Source organism: Balaenoptera physalus (genome assembly GCF_965194825.1).
Source record: "Balaenoptera physalus genome assembly, chromosome: 14".
NCBI lineage: Eukaryota > Metazoa > Chordata > Mammalia > Artiodactyla > Balaenopteridae > Balaenoptera > Balaenoptera physalus.
This window is the reverse complement of record NC_138893.1, coordinates 11,789,134-11,814,200: the sequence shown is the minus strand read 5'-3', so window position 1 is coordinate 11,814,200 and position 25,067 is coordinate 11,789,134.

The window sequence follows — 25,067 nt, the reverse complement described above, 5'->3', positions numbered from 1 at the left end:
TCTGTGAACCCAAGCTCCTCAGAACCGGGTCTAGGGGGCCCTGGTTGCTCTATATGGGCCTGGGCCTCACACATAGGAGGTGCTCAGTGAATATTTGTAGAAGGAAGGAAGGGAGTGGGGGAGGGAGGAAGGACATGGTCAGTATAAGATGCTTGGCAGGAACAGGGGGCAGTCAGTAGACCTTCCATCCTCCCCCTCTCTGGTGTCACCTTCCCCGGGCACCTGAGGCCACCTGCCCCTGTTGGGGGTTGGTAGCGGCTGCACAGACGTTCAGAGATGCTCATTCCTACTGAAAAGGTGGGTCAGGCACAGGGACCCCCCATCCTAGCTGAGGAGCCACAGCCCCTACAGAGAGGCCAAAGACAGGTACTCCCGTTCCTGTCCTTCTGCAGGCCACCCAGCCTCCTGGTTTGGGCAAGGATCTGGCTGCCGCGGAGACGAAAACCATCCCTGAGTCCCTGCTAGGCAGCTCTCCCAACAAGGACACCGAAAGCTGTGTTTTCCACCCCACGGAAGGAGTGGCCTGGGAGGGCCATGCTTGCAGGGTGTCCAGTGAAGGGGTGGGAGTGAGGGCTCTGCTGGGCAGCTTTCATGCCCTCCAGCCCCCCGTCAGCAGCACCTAGACTGGCTTCAAAGGCTGCTGCTGCCCTTGGAGAGGGCACGTCTGCTCTGACTTCCTTCCAAGATGGTACATCGTCCCGAGAAGACAGAGCACAGCCAGGTCCGTGGTTGGCGTGGAGGAAACACTGCGACCAGGTGTGAGATGAATGGCGGGTGAGTCAGGATACCCGATGCCCCGCCTCCGCCATCCATCCATGCCACGGGTCACAATACCCACAGCGAAGAACGGAAAATAGCCCTGCTTGCCCAGATGGTTCCTCTGTGTCTCCAGGAACGTCAGAGACACTCCTTACAAAATACTTAGGGCTGCTTTAGGGAAATGCGCTGGGGGGCTCTTTCAACACGAATGTGTAGGATTTGGGAGAATTTATTTCAGCAAATTTCAACGTCCCATGCCCACCCTGGCCCCAGGGCCAATAAGTTAGAAGAGGCTCAGACGGAATCATTGAAATCCAAAATAAAACTCCTCCCGGGTTTTTCTCAGACTTCTGCTGCCCTCCCTGCCACATCTGTCACATCTGTCTTCTATACATCACTCTTTAGGGCCGCCGTCGCGGTGGCTGTTCCCGGAGGTGGGGTGCCACCCACGGCAGCATCTGAAATCACCCGCACATTTCTGCAGCTCAATCCTGAGTCCCTCCTTGACCTTTTCCTTCTTCCTTTCAAATCTTCCTGTCACCCGTAGCATCAAAGAAAAGGTACCTTCACTTCCTCAGCTTTGAAAATGCTTCTCTCCCTAATGTGTTCTCTCCTTCCCTTTTTCCAGGTTCTTTAATCATCCCAAAGGGCAAGCCTGGCCGTGTGTAGCTTTGCCAGGGTCGGTGCCTTTCATATAAGGCTAGAGGCTAAAGGTCTAAGAGTGAGATTTTGTGCTCCTGTAGAGCGATCACGAGATGGGCTGGGAGATGGACAGATTCCATCATGGGGGCAATTCCTGTGTCTTCTAAGGCTGGATGACTTTCCAGGAATGGGGAGAGCTGGTTCAGGGCTCCACACCTGTTCTCGCTCTCCATGTGTTTCCCTGTACCAACCACAGGTGCATGGGCTCTTCAGAACCTGCGATGTTTGACACCAACCCCATACTCTGGTTAATAATATTTCCTGTTATCTGCAGTGACATCATAAAACCACAACAGCCAGAGTAATTCTCTCAGCGAGTTAGAGCAGTGGTTGGTAGATGGGCTCCAGGTCTTAGACAAAAGGGACCACAGTTTGGCAAATCTGAGAGTCAGCCCATTTTCGGGGAGCAACCCTGAGTTCACTCAAAGCTCTGCGTGGTCACGGGAGCAGCTGGAGAGACGTGGAGAAGTGGGATGTGATTGCCCCGTGACTGGGATTGAGGCAGATTTATTAGCCCACTGAGTTTTGCAAATTGTCCTAAAGCTTCATTCATTCAGATCCACTCATCTGGAATTGTAGGATAATTCAGCCAGACTAACTGAGGTTTGCCTTATTTCCTGGGGCTCTAAGGAGGTAAGCGAGATGGTGATGGGAAAGTTTAAGTCGGGAACATATTTTAAAGCAAGTCAGAGATTCACATTCCCATGAAGACAGCAAGGTGGTGAAAAGGTACAAAGTTCCACCTATAAGATAAACCAGTACAGGGAGGTAATGTACAGCACGATAGCTGAACACCGCTGTACGTTATTTATGCAAGTGGTTAAGAGAGGGACTCTTAGGAGTTCTCATCACAAGGAAAAAGGGTTTTTTCTTTTTCTTTTATTTTGTATCTATAGGAGAGGATGGATGGTCACTAAACTTACTGTGGTCGTCATTTCATGATGTGTGTAAGTCAACTCATTATGCTGCACACCTTAAACTTATACAGTGCTCTATGTCAACTATATCCCAATAAAACTGGAAGGAAAAAAAAGATTAAAAAAACCCCCAAGGATGTGCGAACTAAACCTTCATTAAAACAGATTATAGAGTCACAGATGTAGAAAACAAACTTATGGTTGCCAAGGGGGGAGGGGGGAAGGGATAAATTGGGAGACTGGGCTTGACATAAACGCACTACTATATATATTTATTTATTATTTATTTTTGGCTGCGTTGGGTCTTCGTTGCTGCGCACGGGCTTTCTCTAGTTGCGGCGAGCGGGGGCTACTCTTCGCTGTGGTGCGCGGGCTTCTCATTGCGGTCGCTTCTCTTGTTGCGGAGCACAGGCTGTAGGCGTGCGGGCTTCAGTAGTTATGGCTCATGGACTCAGCAGTTGTGGCTCATGGGCTCTAGCGTGCAGGCTCAGTAGTTGTGGCACGTGGGCTCAGTAGTTGCGGCTCTCGGGCTCTCAAGCGCAGGCTCAGTATTTGTGGCACACGGGCTTAGTTGCTCCCCGGCATGTGGGATCTTCCCGGACCAGGGCTTGAGCCCGTGTCCCCTGCATTGGCAGGCGGATTCTTAACCACTGTGCCACCAGGGAAGTCCCCACACTATGGTATATAAAATAGGTAACTAATAAGGACCTACTGTATAGCACAGGGAACTATACTCAATACACTTTAATGACCTACATGGGAAAAGAATCTAAAAAAAGTGGATATATGTATATGTATGCACTTTGCTGTACAGCAGATACTAACAGAACATTGAAAATCAACTATATTCCAATAAAAATTTAAAAAAAAACAGACTCAGCAATCTAAATGAGGTGAAATCTCCGGATATTATAGATGTATGGAAGAAAACTTCAGTTGAAAATGGTCAGCAACTCAAAATCTCACCACTTCTAACTGACCTTTTCTATCTTGCTCAGACTCGATTTAATTTAATCATTAGCCGCTAGAGGCGAGAGAGTCCCACACAAGCGCTGACCACCAAGCTGTGCCTATTTGAACACTTTTACCTCTGTTGATCATGAACTTGTCTTAACCTCTCCTCAGTCTTTGACCTGGGATCACTGTTTCCCCCCAAGTACCTTTAATTCTTCTTTTGCAAAATAGGAAAAACAATTTATGATTGCCAAGGAAAACAAAGCTAATTAAAGAAAAAACTTGTACAGCATATCTGGTATCAGAAGAGTATTTTGACCTATGAAAGTGCCGATTAGTTATGGGCAATGATTGGAAAAACAAACCTTTCTCTCCCTGAGAGAGAAGACTGTGTCTCACAGCAAACAATCGTGTGTTGACTGAGTCTTATCTCTTGTAAGCTCCTAAGGGGACTGAGAGAAAAGAGAATTTAACCTTTATTCATGAACTTCTTTCTCTAAGGGGGAAAAAAAAATGTAAGATGAACTGAAATGGTTTCTGTCTTTTGGGTATGTTCCAGTGAAATGAGTTGGGATAGCAACTATTATTTTGAGCACTGAGGCTCTGCTACCTTAAAAGCACTATAATCTTCACCTGGAGGGAAGAGTGGCAGATGGGCCAAACGATTACTGAAGCAGCCCGTGGTAATTTTTGTTCACGGAAGTTAGTAATCAGAGCAGTGGTTGGTAAATGGGCTCCGGGTCTTAGACAAAAGGGACCACAGTCTGGCCAATCTGAGAGTCAGCCCATCTTCGGGCTCCATCTCATGCCCCATCTCTCCTGCATGGACCACATTGATGACGCAGTGGCCGTGATGAATGGAATCTCCCTGGTCTCATGTCCACTGCCATCACCAAAAACCTATGAAAGGGCCAGCTCGTTGCATTCCAGTTCATGGCTCAGATAGAGCCGTGCTTACTTCCACAGACACCATCACTATGGCCGAATATTTTTTGAGGGAACAGGACTTCCTGCCACTTTACTAAAGTGTTTACGACAGAGTTCCTTAGGATTCCTGTTTCCTGGATCACACATCCTTTGAGAGTTCATGTTCTACCAGAGTTTCTTCTCTTCCAGAGAACATTTTTCTCACAAAGATGCTCTCTGAGATTTTTCGTTTTCCGGTTGAAGGGAGAAATCTGGGACAGAGCACTTGCTTGGTAATAACTGCTTAGCTCCGTTTGAGATTCACCTCTTTCGCCGGCACCCACCACCCACCTGCAGCTCTAGTACACCTGCTCTCACGGTGACTCCGTTGGCCGCTCAGTAGAAGTACTGGTCCTCATTCTGGAATCTTCCACGTGATTCGGGAAACGTTGAATCTGGGCACTGGGGCAGAGCGGTACGACTTCCAGGATTGATGGTCCAATCTCGGGCTGTGAGTCCTGAGACTCAGCGTGCTATGCTTTGCCTGTGTGGGGAAAAGAGTAAGCATGAAACAGAGATCCCTAAAATTCCCAGCGTCCAATCATCACCTCACATCAAAGAGCACTCAGTCGTGCTTTCACCCAGTGACAGGGGCGGAGAAAGAGAGAGTGAGAACCACCCAAGGATGAGCAGACGTGGTCCCTGCTCAGTACGGGGAATGTTGTGACTTTTGACAGTTACGGTTGCCCCATTCCTCAGACTGTCCTGGGAAGGCCCCTTAGGGCCCTGCTCTGTTACACCGTCTGATTTTGGGACCTCGTACTTGTTTGGTTTTTTCTTTTTAAATTAATTAATTAATTTGGTTGCATTGGGTCTTAGTTGCGGCAGGCGGGCTCCTTAGTTGTGGCTCGAGGTCTCCTTAGTTGTGCCTCACCAGCTCCTTAGTTGCGACACATGGGCTCCTTAGTTGTGGCACGCCAACTCTTAGTTGCAGCATGCATGTGGGATCTAGTTCCCGGACCAGGGATCGAACCCGCACCCCCTGTATTGGGAGCGCAGAGTCTTAACCACTGCGCCACCTGGGAAGTCCCTTGTTGTTTTATTCTGAATTGTTTTATAGCCAAAAGACATGATCAGAATATATGTCCTTTTTTTTAAAGGTGTTCGCTCACTTTATTAACCATGCCTCGTGCTTTATCGTCCCTCATGCATGATACATTTATATACAGATATATATGTAAGTTCCTACCGAATTGATAGGCAAAAAAATACATATATATCCCTGTTGTTTCAATTGGCATTCCTTTTATCACAAATGAGGTTGAACACATTCAGAATATATGTCTTAAAGAGTTGTTGAAAGGATGAGATTTTATAATATAGATAAATGGCCTAATTGAGAGACACATGTATTCATTACTAATAAATGGGTCTTAGAACATTAAGAATACTAGGTCTTCCTCTGAATTACAGAATATATTTGGTTCTTTGTGGAAGTAAGGATGCATATAATAAATTCCACAGTAAGATGGGTTGTTTGGGGGAAGTTTTCATGCAAAATTGCTATTTACTTCTTTCTTAGGTAAATAAGGCAAAAGAATATCAGAACGGGCTGATTTGCCTTGTAACAGTGATATCAAGATGGTGGAAGGCCCCCTTCCCGATATCCCTACCTCTGCAGGAGTACAGCTTACGGTTTGTGTAGAAACCAAACTTATGGTTACCAAAAGGGAAACGGGATGGGGGAGGGATAAATTAGGAGTCTGGGATTAGCAGATACAAACTACTATATATAAAATAAACAGCAGGGACCTACTGTATAGCACAGGGAACTATACTCAATATCCTGTAATAAACCATGAAAAAGAATGTATAGACATGTTTAACTGAATCACTTTGCTGTACACCTGAAACTTAACACAACATTATAAATCAACTGTACTTCAATTAAAAAAGAAAGTGTTAAAAAAAAGACATGATCAGTACAATTGTTGAATGAGAACCTTGTCAGTGTTTCTGGCATCTTCCCAAAAGCACCTGCCAGAAGCACATGTAGACGCTCCTGATTGACTAATACTACCTTTTCAGTCTCAAAGCCAAGTCTTAATTATCTGCTTCAAGGGGGAAGATGGATTATCGAGAGGGTTGGTACATACTCCAGTGTTCCTCTTTTTTTTTTTAATTCTCCTTAAGGAAATCCCCACCTACCCTTCAATATGCAGTTCAACTGTCACTTTCTCTGTGAAAGCTTCTCAGATCTCAAGGCAAAGAATTTTTTTTTTGCACATCTATTCTCAAATGTAACTCTGTTCTAGCACTTTTAATATTCCATTGAAATTATTTGTGTTCAGGTTGCCCCCCATCAAAGGCAAAGATGGTGCATTGTTCATCTCTACGGCTCTACCAGCTTCGCACGAGTAGAAACTCACTTAAATTAATGAGTCAAACAGTACAAATTCTTATTAGGGCCTAGGTAACAGATTTTATCCTCATCTGACCATTCTCTTCTCTTTACGCCTCAGTTACAAACTATGCCTCTGTCCCTCGTCACATGCTTAAGCTTAGCAAGTGTCCAATAGGCAAGTCATCATTCGTAAGAGACTAAGGACCTTTCACTTGAGAATCTGTCATCACTGCTAAAAAGCATCACAACGGACAGACAGCAACAATAACCACAAAACCCAATAACAACAGCAACCACAAAAATGCCAAGTGAACGCCCTCCTAAGGACAGATCCACAGTCCCCTCCTTATAGAAGCAGAAGAGGTTGTATTATTTATTTAAACGGTCAAGTAGTATCTCCTCAGTCTCAGTGATCCTGGGTTCTTCGGGGATCCCTGCCTATGCATAAATTATTCATTGACATTTGACTACCTCCTGCCTAACCCACACACCGTGGACAGCCCTCCTCTTCTCAAAGTCCCACGAGGCAGGAATTGAGGTCTCTAAATGCATCTCTCCCTTCAGGCCCCTTGCTGACGTCCACATAGGCAGAGACCCTGAGAGCCGTCTAGAGGCTGCACTGCTGCAGGGCTATTCATGGGGTTGGTGCTGACTCTCCAGCCAAGGGCTGGTCCTCTGAGGCCACCAGCGGCAAACCCGGTGTCCAGGCAAGGCCACTCTCACTGCGGGGAGCTGCACCCAATGGAGAGTCTCCCCCCGTGCTGCACGAAGCATCCCACCTCGGTCCCCGTGACCCTGACTGCCTGCTCGCCTCTCTCCACGGGGCACACGAAAGAGTTCGTGGAGGGGCTTAGGACAAGCAGAGAGAGGTACGTTTCCTCCCCAGGTCTCACCTCTGCCAATGGGACTCACATCCAAGCCTCATTTTGACAAGACTTCTAATGCCAAAAAATAAACAGATTTCTCTGGGCTGCCGCCATGTCTGAATCCCAGTGTTGTCTCTATAAAAACCCCCATGACAGACAGAAAGCTTACTGAGTGTTTACATTTGAATGTATGGATCTGATAGTCTTAATTATCATAACCTTTACGGAAGCAGCTTAGAGCTGGTCCAGCCTGGAGGCGAGTCTCCCCATGCGAAGCACCCAGAAAAAAAACAGACTGGAGAAGATCACCGAGGACTGACCCTCACCGATGATACTTCATGAGGAGCAAAGAGCATTGCTGTTGCATGTCACCCAACAGGACTTCCAGGGAATCCTCCTGAGACCTCTCCCCCTCCCCCAACGTTCTCTTCCAAGCAGAAGCGGTTTTCTTCCCCGAAGTTTCCAGTCACTTGGTGAGGGTGCTGGGGCTGGGGGGAGAGCGCCACCCAGAGCAGACTGGCTCTTTCAGCAGGCTCGTGTGCTTTGACATCAGCAAGTGAAGGGAACCAAATTCCTCTCTCCAAAGAAATCTTGGTAAGACAATCCGTCTCTTAAAATTATTCATTTGTTCTCGTAAACTCCACCACTTAAGTGGAAAGCTGTTGAATTTTTTTTTAATCCTAAATTTCAATAACACAAAGTATGGTGTGACTACTGTATATAAAATAGGTAATCCACAAGGACCTACTGTATAGCACAGGGAACTCTACTCAACACTTTGTAAAAACCTCTATGGGAAAAGAATCTGAAAAAAGGATAGATATATGTATATGCATAACTAAATCACTTTGCTGTACACCTGAAAGTAACACAACATTGTAAATCAACCATACTCCAATATAAAATTTAAAAAATGTTTACAAGTAATAATTTTAAAAAGGTATGGAGTATGCCATCCCTATCCAAGATATCCGAACCATGTTCACATATAACAAATATGAACTAATATAAGTTTACATACCAACCCTGGATGGCTGTCTTGGGAATAAAACACCGTGGAAGTTTCCACGGGGTACTGTGGGTGTCTTTCCCAGGTCCCAGGGTCTAAGGCTTCTGTTAGAGGAGAAAGATGGGGTTTTCACAGAGTTCTCTCCTCATGGGCACAGACTGCCACCAGGGGTTTCTCATCATCAAAACCCTGCCCAGTGCAAGGATATATGCATTGCTTCAAGTCCTAAGTGGTGTTCAGGTTTTCTTATCACTTCCATCACCTGAAAGCAAATCAGAGGCATCCTATATGATCCAAACCAGATGACTGGGGGGCAGGATACAGGTGGAGGGAGGCCCTGATGAGGGTTAGGAAACACATTTAGGACCACCTACTAGGTCCCTATTTGCAGCAGACTGAGTCACATATATGGCGCTTCCCGCCCCCTCCCAGGTCTCCAATGCCAATTTTGGTGCTCGCGTTATTTGGTCTTGTTTTCTGAACACAGGCATTGCCATATCCATCTAAATTAGTTTTGCTAGTTTCTAGAATTCATATGGCTTTTGGAGAAGTTTAAGTTTTTAAAGGAACTCCCAGCTACAAATTCTTCCTACGGTGACGTGATGGAGCCACGTAGGTTCTACACCCGCGTGACCCTATGACACCAGGGCAGCGCAGAAATTGTCCCGTAGGGAAGTCAGACATCTCTCCCCTTCCTACAGAATTGTGTCTCCCCAGAATTTGAGCCAAATACTCATTCCCAGCCTGCAAACTTGTGCGAAACTTTCTTAGGCTTTCCCTATCAGAGAGTGGGAGATCCATGCAAAGGTTGGGTTTCCATGTGATATATATAGATTCCCAGTGCTTTCTCCCCAAAACAGTGATTCTGAACTCAAGAGTAATTTCCTTCACTTCTGTTCATCACAGATGGTGCTTGTTACACCCTGAGCCCCTCACAGCACCGGTCCAGTACCTTGGCAGTTGTGGTGAAATGACCCAGTTCTAGGCTGGGAGTTCAACCAAGGTATGGTTGGGTACAGTGGCCTCCATTCCCAGTTGGCAGTCCACCAAACAAACCAAACCATCAAGCAGGCCCCTCTGCTGCTACCTTGAATAGCACGTCATTCAGAAGACGCAAAACCCAACACCACAAAAGCATTGCAAAACAATGCAGGTCTTTTCTGAAAGTTTACTGGGGAAGTGTAGACAGCATGAGGGTGAGGTGGGCGTTTACATCCTACAACACCTGGAGAGACTTATGGAAAACCTGTTTTGGACATCTCTCTTTCCCAAAGCATCGCTTGTCACAAGGACTGTCCCCAAGTCCTGCCGCCTGCTGCCTCCAGACAGTCCCAAGTCACGTCACTGTCTTCTCACTGCTCTTTTGCTTTGGCCAAGCTCCCTCAGCCCTCCACACCTTTCAAGTTGTTGTTGTTGTTGTTGTTATTATTTGCTCCAGGAATCTGTCTTGATGACCTTCCTCTTACAGACCATTCAGCCTTTCTCATTTTCTCCAGATCTGTATCTCCACATCTAACACTATTCAGGGAAAACTGTTCACCCACCCTAGTCGGGGAATGGGGAAACCATGGGTTCTCCTTTGAAAGACTGGTTGGGGATGGGGGAGAAGCCACCAACAACCAGCATTTCTGTTCCTGTTGCACTGAGTTAAGCTGTACTTTGAAGACCCAGTGGAAGGTTTATAAAAAACACTCACTGGGGCTTTCCTAGTGGCGCAGTGGTTAAGAATCCGCCTGCCAATGCAGGGGACACGGGTTAGAGCCCTGGTCCGGGAAGATCCCACATGCCGCGGAGCAACTAAGCCCGTGCGCCACAACTACTGAGTCTGTGTTCTAGAGCCCGCGAGCCACAACTACTGAGCCTGTGCGCCACAACTACTGAAGCCCGCGTGCCTAGAGCCCGTGCACCTCAACGAAGAGTGGCCCCCGCTCGCCACAACTAGAGAAAAGCCTGTGCACAGCAACGAAGACCAAACGCAGCCAAAAAAAAAAAAAAAAAAAAAAAGTAGACATGTCAATCTAACTTTAAAAAAACAAAACAAAACGCTCGCAAGCTTTTCGTTCCTGGGCTGCTCAGTCTCTCTGGCTCTGTTTAGCTGATGAGAAGTATCATCTTTCCCCCACTAATGAGAGAAACCTGGCTAAACACGGGTACACTTAGCAGCTCCCAGCTTGCTTCCTGCTGCAACAGTACCTGTCGATGAAGGACATAATTAAGTGTTTTGGTTGAGAGATGGATTCTGGAAACGCCTTCCTCTCTCTTTTCCACAGGGATGGAAACATCCGTGTTCCTTGAGAAGCGGAGTTGATAAAGTCACATGGGAGCTGAGAACAGAGGCGAGGGAAGAAATTGTAAGAGTGGAGAGTTGCATATTTCAGTCAGTGCAGCTGGGAGGCTGGAGGGATCTTTTAATAAGGGCTCATTGGGTATTCATTTGGGACATCTTCGTGGAAGGGCGTTTTGATCAGTATTTCAAAGACAGCAAGGTTGTGTTTTTAAAGAAAGAGGTAGAAAACAAGTTTCCAGGATAGATGCACCCCCCCCCCACCCCCAGGGGTACTCTGTGTAAAAGCTCCTCACCTCACAGAATGACTGACATACAGCAGATGCAAGGGGGCGATCATAAAGGGAAATGATGCAGGACCTGAGATTACACGTGGCTTTCTGAGCGTTCAGACCTGCTCCTGGAGCCGACAGGGTCACACGAGGGAAAGAAGAGCAACCCGGTACAGGGGCAAATGAAGAGATGTTTGTGGAGGGACTTCTGATAACCGTTATTGGATCCAATCCAGTGTCAGGGAGCTTCTAAAGTAAACATGGGACCTGTTTGTTTCACCTCAGAGGGATATGGACACTTTCTTGCTCTTGTCTGTAACTACTGAATTCTTAATTTTCTAGGTTTCAAGGCAAATATTTTTTAAAGGAATACTGTTTAAGAGGTACATAACAGAGATGGAAATGAGTGAAAGATTGCTGGAAGGGGGTGGGGTTGGGTGGGAGCAGAGCATAGGGGGAGTTAGGTAAGAAAGACCATACGGTTGTCTCATGTACAAACTCAAAATTACAAGCTAGGGGCTTCCCTGGTGGCACAGTGGTTGAGAATCTGCCTGCTAATGCAGGGGACACGGGTTCGAGCCCTGGTCTGGGAAGATCCCACATGCCGCGGAGCAACTAGGCCCGTGAGCCACAATTACTGAGCCTGTGCGTCTGGAGCCTGTGCTCCACAACAAGAGAGGCCGCGACAGTGAGAGGCCCGCGCACCGCGATGAAGAGTGGCCCCCGCTTGCCGCAACTGGAGAAAGCCCTAGCACAGAAACGAAGACCCAACACAGCCAAAAATAAATAAATAAATTAATTAATTAAAAAAAAAATTACAAGCTACTTGTAAGTTTCCTCCTGGCTCCCTCTGGAATTTTAGTGTAAGTGCTGTGTGAATACAGCTACTACTTTATAAAGAGGGTAAGAAGAGAGTGTTGGTTTAGATCATTTTCGTTTGTCTTCGTTTCCTTTGCTGCGCTCTAACATCTAGAATATTTCAAGTATTGATAAGGTGATTGATAATTTTACACTTCGGTGCATATAATAATTTTAGAGGCAATTATAATGGATCATAAGATTGCCTATGCGTAAGGGAGAAGAAAAGTAAAAGATGTATTGCTAGACGTTAAAATAGAATCTGTGTGTGTGTGTTTGTGTGTGTGTGTAGTTTATAAATGCACACACACGTCAGCTGATGTGTGGCTAATTTTCAAGGAGAAATATTATTCCTGTGGTAAGAGTTGTCAGTTACTGGTTTTCCTTTTCTTTCCACTTTTCTTATTCACTTATTGTCTAACAGGGGATAAAATTCTTTCCCCTTCACCTCATCCTTTATACCAAATAGAGAAAAAAAATCTACATCTATACCTATACTATCTACATCTATACCTATACTACCTATACCTTGCTGCTATGCCTTACAAGAAAAACTTTTTTTCAAAGGTGAGAATACTATCTTGTCTTCTCATATTTCTAAAGAATTATCCAAAACCAATCGTCTTGCCCTAACTCCTCCCTTTTAAACAAATTAAGCTATTTATTGTTCACTCTTAGGAGCATGCCAAGAGAAGAGCTAAGAAGGCAAAATCTGGAGCTGAGAGCTGGAGGCTGCAGATTAAAGCTGCTGGGTCTGAACAGCAGGGTGGTGATGAATGGAGACCCTCCGGATGGAAAAGTGAAGGCTGTTTGTTATTCAGAGCTTGCTGGAGCAAAGGAGTCAGACACCATCACTGGGAGACGCTGATGGGCCGACAGAGGAGAGGGAAAGCTTCACAGTGGAACAAAGGAAGGTTCCAGGTGTGACTGGAGGCTCTTGGCCTGGAGAAGCTGGAGGCGGGGTAACTAGAGCATCCGATGTGATTGGTTAGGGGAGCATATCTGGCTTCTTCTGATTGGTTAGATTTCTCTGGTTGGAAGCAGGGACAAAAATTAAGGAAGCTGTTATTAATCAAGCCCTGGACATTTGGGGCCAATTGTTACAGAGGTTATTGTTTAGCTTCCTTGACTGTGACTAGAGACAGTAGTCTGGCTTCCTAACACGTCTGCCTGGTAGCCAGCTGGCCTCCTAGCCTGGTTATTGTAGATACAGGGGTTGGTTTCCTGGGCAGGTTGCTGCAGGTTCTGGGTCAGAGTTTTATTGTTTTGTGTGTGGTCTGGCTGTTGTCCGTTTGTCCATTCAGTTCCTCAGCAGTGTTGCAAGAAGCGGAGGGAAAACTTGGCTCTAAAGCCAGCAGCAGGGAAAACTGGAATTTCTGAAGGCACAGAAGCTCAGGAGAGATTATTTGCCAATTTACATCACTTTGCGTGATAGCAACCAAAGCAGCGTTGCAGCGTGAGTATTGGGATCAAGCCCTCCCACTGACTCCCTGACCCAGGCAATTGCCGATGATGTTGGGTTGGAAGGCTGTGCTCTCTGAGACCCGCTCCCACACTGTGGCTGGGTGGCTTCTGAGCCCCTGCCGTGCTCAGCATGGTAGAGGGAACACTCCCTCCCTTGGCGGTAACTGCTATGTAATTTATTCCTAAAGAGGGCACTCTACACTTGCCTTGCCAGGCAGAAGCATCTGAAACTATCCACAGACACTGAGCATGTTAAATGTGGCTCCCCATCTTCCTTTCCATCTCAATGAGGTTGGCCTGACCGTCCAAATCCCTGAAAACAAGACAGCAATCGGGAGAAGCTGTTTTTCCTCTTCATTTCTTAGTTGGATCTGCCCTACATCTTCTCCCTATTCTGCCAAACTCTGGGATTCCAAGGTTTGGAATAAGCAAAACAAAGATTCTCTTGGTGCTAAAGATTGAGAATCTGATCAGATGGCTAATTAAGGAGCAATTGTGAAGCAATTGATTTAAAGACTCATTTAATTGCACCCCTATGTTCATTGCAGCACTGTTTATAATAGCCAAGATGTGGAAGCAACCTAAATGCCCATCAACAAAGGAAGGGATAAAGAAGGTGTGGTACATATACATAGTGGAATATTACTCAGCCATAAAAAGATGAAATAATGCCATTTGTAGCAACATGGATGGACCTAGAGATTATCATACTAAGTGAAGTTAAGTCAGACAGAGAAAGACAAATACCATATATCACTTACATGTGGAAGCTAAAAAATAGTACAAATGAACTTACTTACAAAACAGAAATAGACTCACAGACACAGAAAACAAACTTATGGTTACCAAAGGGGATGGGAGCGGGTAGATAAATTGAGTTTGGGATTAACATATACACTATTTTTTATGTATATAAAATAGATAAACGACAGGGACCTACTGTATAGCACAGGGAACTATATTCAATATCTTATAATAATCTATAATGGAAAAGAATCTGAAATATATATATATATATATATATATATATATGTATAACTGAATCACTTTGCTGTACACTTGGAACTAACACAACATTGTAAATTAACTATACTTCAATTTAAAAAAGGCTTGAAGTTTTTGTTTTGTTTTGGGTTTGGGTGGAGAACAGAAGAGAAAGCTGACTAGGAAATATAAAATCTCTAGGTAGCTAATTTGGAGTGACACCAGCCTTTCCTTTTCAAAACAAAGCTATTCTAATTCCTTGCATGTGAAAGATCTGAATTTAATCTCCCTTTCTTGCAAATAATAGTCATGTGTGCTTTTGTTTAAGAATAGCCCTTCTGGGGAATCAGCTGGCGGTCCAGTGTTTAGGACTGCGCCCTTTCACTGCCGAGGCCCCGGGTTCGATCCCTGGTCAGGGAACTAGGATCCTGCAAGAGGCAACGAGTGGCCAAGAAAAAGAATAGCCCTTCAGCCAAGGCACCTGTGACTTAAAGGAGCTGGCTTCCTTGCGATGGTTTATGATGCTTCTCTTATCTTGAGCACCTACCCAGATATGTGGGTGATCTATCCATCCTGTTGCACAGCCTGGCAAGAATTCCCAAGAGCTCATAACCCCAGTGATTGTGCATTACAATCTGTAACCCACAAACAGGACGCCAACTTCCTCCTCCATCTTTTGGGGGCCATCACTTACTGTCATGATTCCCTTCCCTGTACACATGTGGTCTGCTACTTGTCTTGGGTATGGTACCCCCAATGAACTGTTAATGCATCAGGAGAATTCCATTGTTAGCTAGCATTTGATACTCCAAAATCCCCGTCACTTCACCTTGATCCCTTTCTAAAGACACTCAGTATTCCTGTGGCCTCATAGACTGCTCTTCTGGTTTTGGTCCTGGATCACATTGCTAAGGTCTATTTCCTCTGATCCTTTGTGATGCAGGAATCATGTGACAGGTCTTGTCCATGAGGCCACACTTCACCTTTTATTGCAAAGACTCTATAGAGCTCAACTCCCACGTATTATTGCTAGAATTAAAATCAATAATCATCACCCATTTTTACCGTGTTAAAAAGTCTGCTATATCCCAAAGCAGAGATCACTGTATCGCCTGAAGACATAACCCACCTCCCTTCAATACTACTTATTCCGTAGCTACTGACCAGGAATTGATGACTTTGACCCACTGTAGATTTGCCCCAAGTGTCTTCATTTTGGGCCTGCTCCTTAGAAAGAGGTGCATTCTTACATGAAATAGTGTATCCCAGCCTTCAACGATTGCCAGGGATGCCACCTTCATTGATCTCCAAGTCTGCCCTTCTCCAGTGAGAGAGGCGTTTTGTGCAAAAACTTGGCACATAGGAAGCAACGATCACAACCACTGCTACTAAAACAACAGCCAATAAGGATTAAAGGCTTATGTTTGTTTATGTGTAGATTCTCTGTTTATTAAACAAACATGTGCAGAGCTTTCTTTGACACTGGGCAACAGGGGTAGGAAGATGAATAAGATGTGGTCTGTACCTCAAGATGCTCTCAGGCTAAAGGGGGAGATGCCATCTTGACACTATCTGTACCGTTTGGCAAGTACCAGAGTAGCTCAGTCATCCTTTGCTTCGGAGTGGCAGGACAGCACTGCAATGTAGGGGGGTGGAGGCTCTGAATTTGGTCATAAAGAATTAACGGGAGTTTGGGACAAAGGGAAAAACCTGGGGAAGACCCTGGACCGCCAGGGCACTGGACATTGCACACAGATGCATAGAGGGAAAGGTCAGGGGGTGAGTTAGATAAGCTATATGGGGGTTAAATTCTTTAGTGGCTTAAGCTTCATGTTAGGGAATTTGATATTTTCTGTAAACAAATGAGTGCCACTTAAATATTTTGAAAGCAGAAAGTGATAAAATTAGTCTTGTGTTGCTCATGTTGTGGTGGTTTTATATTTTCCCAGTGTTGTTTATGTACTTCAATGCTGCCTGTGTTACTTCTTAAATCACTTGGCAGCAAAAGCTGGATCTGGGTGATGATTTATGAAGGGCTTCATACAGCATCAAACATTGAGGTGTGCTTTATTAGAATCCTTTGATGATTACTTCTGGAACTAGATGATCTCTAAGGTTCCTTTCAGCTCTGAAATCCTGTAAGTCTAAGAGATTAACTGTTCACTACTGTATGAGTCAGAGTTCTCTAGAAGAACAGAACCAATAGGAGATTAGCAAGATAGATATGTAGATGGATAGATAAGAGATTTATTTTAAGGAACTGGTTCATCCAATTATGGAGGTGACAAGTCTAAAATCTGCAGAGTGGGTGAGCAGCCTGGAGACCCAAAGAAGAGATGATGCTGCAGTTCAAGTCTGAAGGTCATCTGCTGGCAGAATTCCTTCTTGCTCAGGGCGGTCAGTCTTACTTCTATTAACACCTTCAACTGATTGGATGAGGCCCACCCCCATGATGGAGGGCAATCTGCTTAGTCTCCCAATCTAAATGTTAATTTTGTCCAAAAATACCCTCCCAGAAACACCCAGAAAAATGTCTGACCACTATCTGGGCCCCATGGTCCAGTCAAGTTGAGAAATAAAATAACTATCACATGGGCTTCCCTGGTGGCGCAGTGGTTGAGAATCTGCCTGCCAATGCAGGGGACACGGGTTCGAGCCCTGGTCTGGGAAGATCCCACATGCCGCGGAGCAACTAGGCCCGTGAGCCACAACTACTGAGCCTGTGCATCTGGAGGCTGTGCTCCGCAACAAGAGAGTCCGCGACAGTGAGAGGCCCGCGCACCGCGATGAAGAGTGGCCCCCTCTCGCCACAACTACAGAAAGCCCTTGCACAGAAACGAAGACCCAACACAGCCAAAATTAAATAAATAAATAAATAAAAATAAAAATAAAAGGAATTCCTTAAAAAAAAAAAACTATCACAGCTACCTAAATGCAAAGAAGAGCAATACTACATTTATTTCATTTTATGTAAAAAATAAAAAATATATTTTGAGATTGAACTGGAGACTTTGGTAGTTTATTGCTCATGTCTATTTAATATTATAGATAACTGAAATATATAGTTGTGGGTTTTTTTTTTTAATTAATAATTAATTAATTTATTTATTTTTGGCTGTGTTGGGTCTTTGTTTCTGTGTGAGGGCTTTCTCTAGTTGCGGCAAGCGGGGGCCACTCTTCATCGCGGTGCGCGGGCCTCTCACTATTGCGGCCTCTCTTGTTGCGGAGCACAGGCTCCAGACGCGCAGGCTCAGTAGTTGTGGCTCACGGGCCTAGTTGCTCTGCGGCATGTGGGATCTTCCCAGACCAGGGCTTGAACCCGTGTCCCCTGCGTTGGCAGGCGGATTCTCAACCACTGCACCGCCAGGGAAGCCCAGTTGTGGGTATTTTTTATGAGACTGAATTTCCTGATGGAATGAAACTGCATTTCTCTCACGTTGGCATCTTCCACCATGATGCCCTCCGAGAGCCCAAAACACAGGAATGATGATAGCATGGCGTCCTTGCCATTTTTGGAAACCATTCAAAGAAGAGGCAACATCAATTGTGAATGCAGAGAACTTCCACTTTAGAATGGCATCCAACTGGCGAGCCCTGTGCAACCTTTCTCACAAACACACTAAAATGCTTGTAAAAACAGAGAGAGAGCACTTTTATTAATTGTGAAATTTAATATTCATACTCAAGCTATTACCATTGATTTTGGTGCAGCCAGAGCCTGTACTCACAGACAAATTTATAGCCTTAAATGCTTTCATTCTTTAAAAAAGCAAACAAAGAAAGAGTGATAATGACAGAATGAGTGAACCACCCATCTTATCCAAAATTATTGGAAAAGGATAATTAACATGAAGATGATAGGGAAAAAACTTGCCAATAAAGATAAGATGAGAAATCAATTCATTTGTAAACAAAAGCAGTAAAACTGATGGACTTCCCTGGCAGTCCAGTGGTTAAGACTCCATGCTCCCAATGCAGGCAGTGTGGGTGCAGCTTAAAAAAAAAAAAAAAAAGCAAAAAAATAAACAGTAAAATTGAAAACTAAATTCAGGACCTAGTATTCCAGGTGAAAAATCAATATTTTAGAAAACATTATGGAAATTTTAATTTTAACTGAAGAAAAATATATTTAATAGAATTAAGAATAACAGAGAAGGGCTTCCCTGGTGGTGCAGTGGTTGGGAATCTGCCTGCCAATGCAAAGGACACGGGTTCGAGCCCTGGCCCGGGAAGATCCCACATGCTGCGGAGCAACTAAGCCCGTGCACCACAACTACTGAGCCCACATGCCACAACTACTGAAGCCTGCACGCCTAGAGCCCATGCTCCACAATAAGAGAAGCCACAACAATGAGAAGCCCACGCACCGCAACGAAGAGTAGCCCCCGCTCACCTCAACTAGAGAAAGCCCACGCACAGCAATGAAGACCCAACACAGCCAAAAATAAAATAAAATTTAACAATAAATATATAAATAAATAAGAATAACAGAAAAGCTGTAACTGTGAGAATGATCATTAAAAATGTTTAAGGATATAGTATTTATTCTAATAAGTTAAAAACTTTCAAGGAAATGAATAAATTCTTAAAAATATGAATTAGCAAAATTGGCTCAAGGTAAAGCTGAAAATTTAAGCAGAGAAAAATCTATGAAAGATTGGGGGAAAAGTTGAGCAAATTTTTCTTTCCCTGCTGGTCTTTGTGGTATTGCACTTCACTGTGTTTAATATTTTATGTATACTATTGAATCTCCACGTTTGGTTCAGCACACAGAATTCCCCAAGCTTAATTTGATTTCAGGAACCCATTGTGAAACTGTTTATGAAACAGTTTGGAAAATTCTTCTAGAGATAAATTTTACTATGAATATAGATAGGGTGATCATAAATAAAATGCTAAGAAATTAAATTCAATGGTACATTAAAAGAATTCAAGTGTAGTTTAATATTAGGCAATCTATTAAATCATCACTTCAATTGGTCCAGGAAAACAACCATATGATAATCTCAACAGGTACAGTACAATGTAAAAATATCAGAAAAAAATCTTTAATAAATTTATTAAAGTCTTGTGAAAAAAATGCTAAAATTGTATCAACATAAAAAGTTTTGAAGAACTGACAACCCACCAGGAGTATAGTCATGTACAGAAGCATGAGAAATTATTCTTAATTAATAATCCTTTCTGAACTATTCTGGCTGTACCTATGTGTATTGTAACTCTGAAAGCCTGATTCAATCTTTACAAAAACATTCATGACCATTGCTACTGCAGGGCAGAATTTCTCCATGCTGCTCATAATACTTCTTTCTCCTACGGGCAGCAATTACAGGTATGACAGGAAAAACACGCAGTAGAAAATATTTTAGCAAAACATAGCGTTGTAAAGCTTTATTAATTTCTGTATCTTTGCAGGAGGTATGTTGCCATGAGAGGTCTATTCGGTAAGGGCCCCATTTTAAGAATGATAGCTGACTAGTGCGTTTGTGTTTTACCTTTAAAGGAGACGGATGTGTGGAGAAGGGATTTAGAACTAGCCTGGTACAGACTGTACAGCATCTCCCTGCCTGAGGTCTGAAGAGATGAGAATCATAATGGGTGGTATTTGTGACATATGGTTCTTCACATTTTCCCCACTTGCTGTGTTTAGGCCAGAATATAGAATGAGTAATCACATCTATAGGCAGACCAAAATTGCTAAAATATCTTTCAATTCTACGTAAAAGTTTTATTCACATATACAAAAACACTTTACGTATTTCAGACATTCAGCTCCACTAAACTTTATTTAGGTGATAATCATTATCATACCATTAGGAAGATATTGAGGCACAAGTCAGGTAAATGACTTGCCCTATCCTAAAACAAAATGGCAATTCGGGGAAAAAAAAAAAGGAATTATAAATAATATTTTCAGATGTCTTCAACTAGAGAAAATTAATCATGCAATGGTTGTCTAAGTCAGTGTCTTTCCCCTTCTCCTCTTGTAAACTATACAAAAGCAACAAGGAGGAAAAAAATCCTGCAAATTTTTTTTTCCATGACACTAAAACACGTGTAATTTACAGATTCAAAAATATATGTGAGTGTACAAATGGCTGACATTGGGCCAAATTTATGCAGATAGAAATGAAGAGAAGAAATGTGAAAAGTAGCAAGAGGGTCCAGAGAAAAATGGCACATTGCATGCAGCGGATCAAAGATAAAAATCACAGCCACGTTCTCATCAGAAGCATAAGGGGAGAGAAAATTAGAGAATGAAAAACATCTTTAGAGTGCTCAAAGTAAAACGCAGTCCACCTAGAAATCTATATCCAGTGAAAATGTTTTGCAAAAACTAAGGTGAAATGAAATTTCTCAGTAAACAAAAGCTGAGATAATTCTTTCCCACCAAATCCACCCCGAAGCAAATGCTAAAGGAAGTACTACTTCATGCTAAAAGGAAATGACGTCTCATGGGAATTCAGATCAAAAAAAACAGATCTAAAACAAGCATAAAATCACCGTAGAGCGCGGCTCCCGGCAGCGGCCCGGCAGCCCAGCTTCGCGGGCTCTCGGCGCGGCCCCCAGGCCCCCGGCACGCGCCCGCCCCGCCGCCGCGATGCCCAGGAGGAAGGTCAGCTCCGAAGGAGGAGCCCGAGAGGAGATCGGCGAGGTTGTCAGCTAACCCGGCTCCTGCAAAAGTGGAAACGAAGCCAAAAAAGGCGGCAGGAAAGGATAAATCTTCCGACAAAAAAAGTGCAAACAAAAGGGAAAAGGGGAGCAAAGGGAAAACAGGCTGAAGTGGCTAACCAAGAGACTAAAGAAGACTTACCTGCAGAAAACGGAGAAACTCAAAACGACGAGAGCCCAGCTTCTGATGAAGCAGGAGAGAAAGAAGCCAAGTCTAATGAATATCACACACTTGGTCCTACAGTGGTCCCTGTCTCCCTTCTTGTACAATCCAGAGGAATATTTTTATCAACTATTTTGTAAATGCAAGCTTTTTAGTAGCTCTAGAAACATTTTTAAAAAGGAAGGAATCCCACCTCATCCCATTTTTTAAGTGTAAATGCTTTTTTTTAAGAGGTGAAATCATTTGCTGGTTGTTTTTTTTTGGTACAACCAGAAAATAGTGGGATATTGAATATGGGAGGCTTTGATTGTCTTGGGTGTCAGCTTAACATTCCACAGATGGAGGGTAGCTTTTATATCCTATAATACAAAGCATACTAAATGGCAGTTTGGAGTCAGTTGTGCATTTAATGTCTTAAACACTTTAAATTACTTCTCTTCCCATGTTGTTTTTGGTAGAATTGTTTCCTAAAGCAAACCACTCACCCCTTGATCTTGGCTCTCCTGGGCAGAATTTTGTGCACTCTGTAACATCTTTGGTCGTGGTAGTCCAGTTCTTCTAGTAACTGTTAATGTGCTGTGAACGATTGACAATTTGAGTATGTAGTGTATATGATATTACATTGTGAATTAGTGGGACTTACGATGTAACAGCATATCAATATTTGAAGATATTGGTACTTGATATCCTGTGAAGGAAAATTTGCCCCCAAAATTTAAGCTGGAAAGTCACTGGTATAACTGTTCGGAAAAGAATCACAACTACATGATTTTTTATGTTTTTGGTATGTATGTTGAGAATTGTGTACAAATTGAAATGTCTGTGTACTGATCCTCAAAACAACCAATAAAATCTCAATTATGAAAGAAAAAAAATCACCGTATACAGTAAATAATATGTGAATAAATATGAAAGGCTTTTTTCCTCTTTACTTAATTTCTTTAAAGACAATTGACTATTAGAAGCTAAAATAATCATGATGTATTATAGAATACATATGTTGATATATAGAAGTAAAATATTTGACAAGAGTAACACAAAGAACAGAAGGGGTTAAATAGAAATACTTTGCATAAGTTCTCACAATATATGTATAGAGGTTTAATATTATTTCAAGTTGAACTGTGATAAGTTAAGGGTAAAAATTGTAATCACTAGGGCAATAAATAAATCAAGCAATCAATAAAAAGTAATACAAAGAGTTAGTTAAATACTAATAGAGAGATAAAATGGAATGTTAGAAGGGACTTGATTTCCCCTCCAAAAAAAGCATGACAAAAAAAGGGGGAAATAGAATAAAATAGCAAGGTGGTGGATCGAAACCCAACATATCAATAATTGCATTAAGTATAAATGGAATAAATACTCAAACTAAAAAAAGAACTTGTTGAATACAAATCCTTGGATTTGTTGGATAAAAATGTGTGATACAACTAAATACTGTCTACAAGAGATGTACTTTAAATATAAAGACATAGGCAGATAGAAAGTAAAAGACGGAAAAAATATACTATGCAAGCACAAACCGGAAGATATCTGAGATGACTATATTAACAATCAAACAAAGTAGCCTTCAAGAAAAGAAGCACTACCAGAGATAAAAAATTCAGAAAGATAAAAGGATCAATCAATCAAAGGGAAGTAAAAATTTAAAGTGTATAAAAAATTCTAAAGAATCCACAAAAAACCTGTCAGAGCTAATGCATGAATTCAGCAAAATTGCAGCATATAAGATCAACACACAAAAATCAGTTGCATTACTATACGCTAGCAATGAACGATTTGAAAATGAAATAAGAAAGCAATTCTATTCACAATAGCATCAAAAGAATAAAATATTTAGGAGTAAATTTAACCAGAACGCAAGACTTGTACACTGAAAACTATAAACCATTCTTGAAAGAAATTAGTTAAGACCTAAATAAATGGAAAAACCTCCTCACAGTTAGAATGCTCTTTATTTCATGATTGCTTGATAAGGCTTTGGATCATAAAACAGAGGCAGTTTTAGAGTTAGAAACGTGATCAATTGTAAATAAGGAAATAGTAAATGTGCGATAAGCTTCCCAGATACTTCTGAATTTTCCCCAAATTTGTAGTCTTCAATATGGTTTTGTATAAATACATGTGTATGCACACATGTGTAAGTGTGTAGTACTGAAGAAAGCTCATGATGTAATTCTGACCCCCCACACTCCCCCATTGACAACCACTATTACGAAATGTATAACCAAAAAAAATTGCAACATGTATATTTTGAATATATATATGTATCAGTGACATGTGTAAAGTCCCTCAATAAGTGGTAATTGACTAAATTGCAGTGTAAAATGCAGCATCATAGAAAATATTTTCAATGTTCATGAAAACATTCATTTTTATAGCTCCTCCTACTGGAGGTCCCATAATGCTCATCAACAACTTGACACTTTGTTAGCTCTTTGATGCAAGGGACCAAGTCTCTACTGACAAGTATGTACCCAGAGCCTAGCCCTGCATCTGGCGTGTCCAGCATGACTCCCAGGTTTCTGGTTTGGGAGTCTAATTGGATGGTGATGACAAATAATAATAGAAAGTGTACTCTAGGGACAGAAAGAGTGAGGGAAAAGCCATGAATTTGAGACAGCTATGGGAATATAAAGAAGAATGGAGTATTCCACAGAGTTGGATGCTGTCAAGAGAGCAAATATGAAAGGGCTACAGAACGAAGGTCATCACTCTGGTGACCTTCCTCAGAAGAGACTGTTGGTTACCATGGCAAGAACAATTTCAGAGGAGTGATGAAACGGAATCCAGCTCCACACACTCCCCTGAGATTCTGGCACAACCTAAATGGTCTCCCAAGATGTACTTTCCTCCATAGTGCTTATCACCTTCTAGCCCACTATATGCCTTTTTTTCTATTTTGTTTATTGTTTGTCCCTCAGTGGAGTCCAGCGGAACTGTGAATGGCTATGTGAGCTAGCTCTTCATTGCCTGGCAACAAGCCAGCTGGGACCAGAGGCTACTCATTCCCCCGGCTGGAGGGACTACACATGAACTCATCTCTTTAGGGGACCAGGGATCCCAAGGTCTTGACGTGCAGAGCAGCAGGTGTTTTCCAGTCCTCACCTAAATAGCTGGTAGCTAAGCTCAGATGTTTATTCTCTTGTGCAAGGTTACTCTCGTTTCTACCTGATAAAAAGGAGATCAACGAGGGCTGGTGTGTCTCTATTGGAACACGGTCCCATAGCACATCAGCCGTGATCTGTCTAAACATACCGGTCTGTAGATGTTGTGAGGATGAGGGAGGGGAATGACTATGGCCCTTCTGCCTGTGAGTTCCAGATGGCACCAAGTGATAGCTCAAGTCACAGTGTGACAGAGGGGCTGCTGAAGGGGGCGCAGAAGCCACTGTGCCCCCAGAGCCTGGCAGAAGACTGACTAGACCACCTCGAGATGCCTTCATCACACACATCCCATTGGTGGCAAGGGGAGGTCGCTGGGAAGGTCAGCTATGGGCAGGGGAGATCTCATTAACTACGTCTGCAGGCTCTCCTGGCTAAGCTTGGCGATATGGTTTCCAGGGGCCGCTAGAGCCTGGGAGAGAAGAGGTCCCTTGAGGACCAGGAGTCCATGATTACCTTGTCTCAGGAAGTGAAGTGGCCACTATGGAAGCCTCAGGGTAGGGGAGCTGCTGAGCAGGTTCGTGGACCACTAAAGCCCAAAAGCAATTGGATCCCTCGGAAATGTGAGAGCAGCACATTCTCCATGGAAAAGGAATCCGGGCTGATGAGGAGACTGACCGATTAGGAGGGGCAGGTGTACCTAGCCTGTTCTTGAGTTGGGGAATTTGAGTTCATTAGGAACAAGG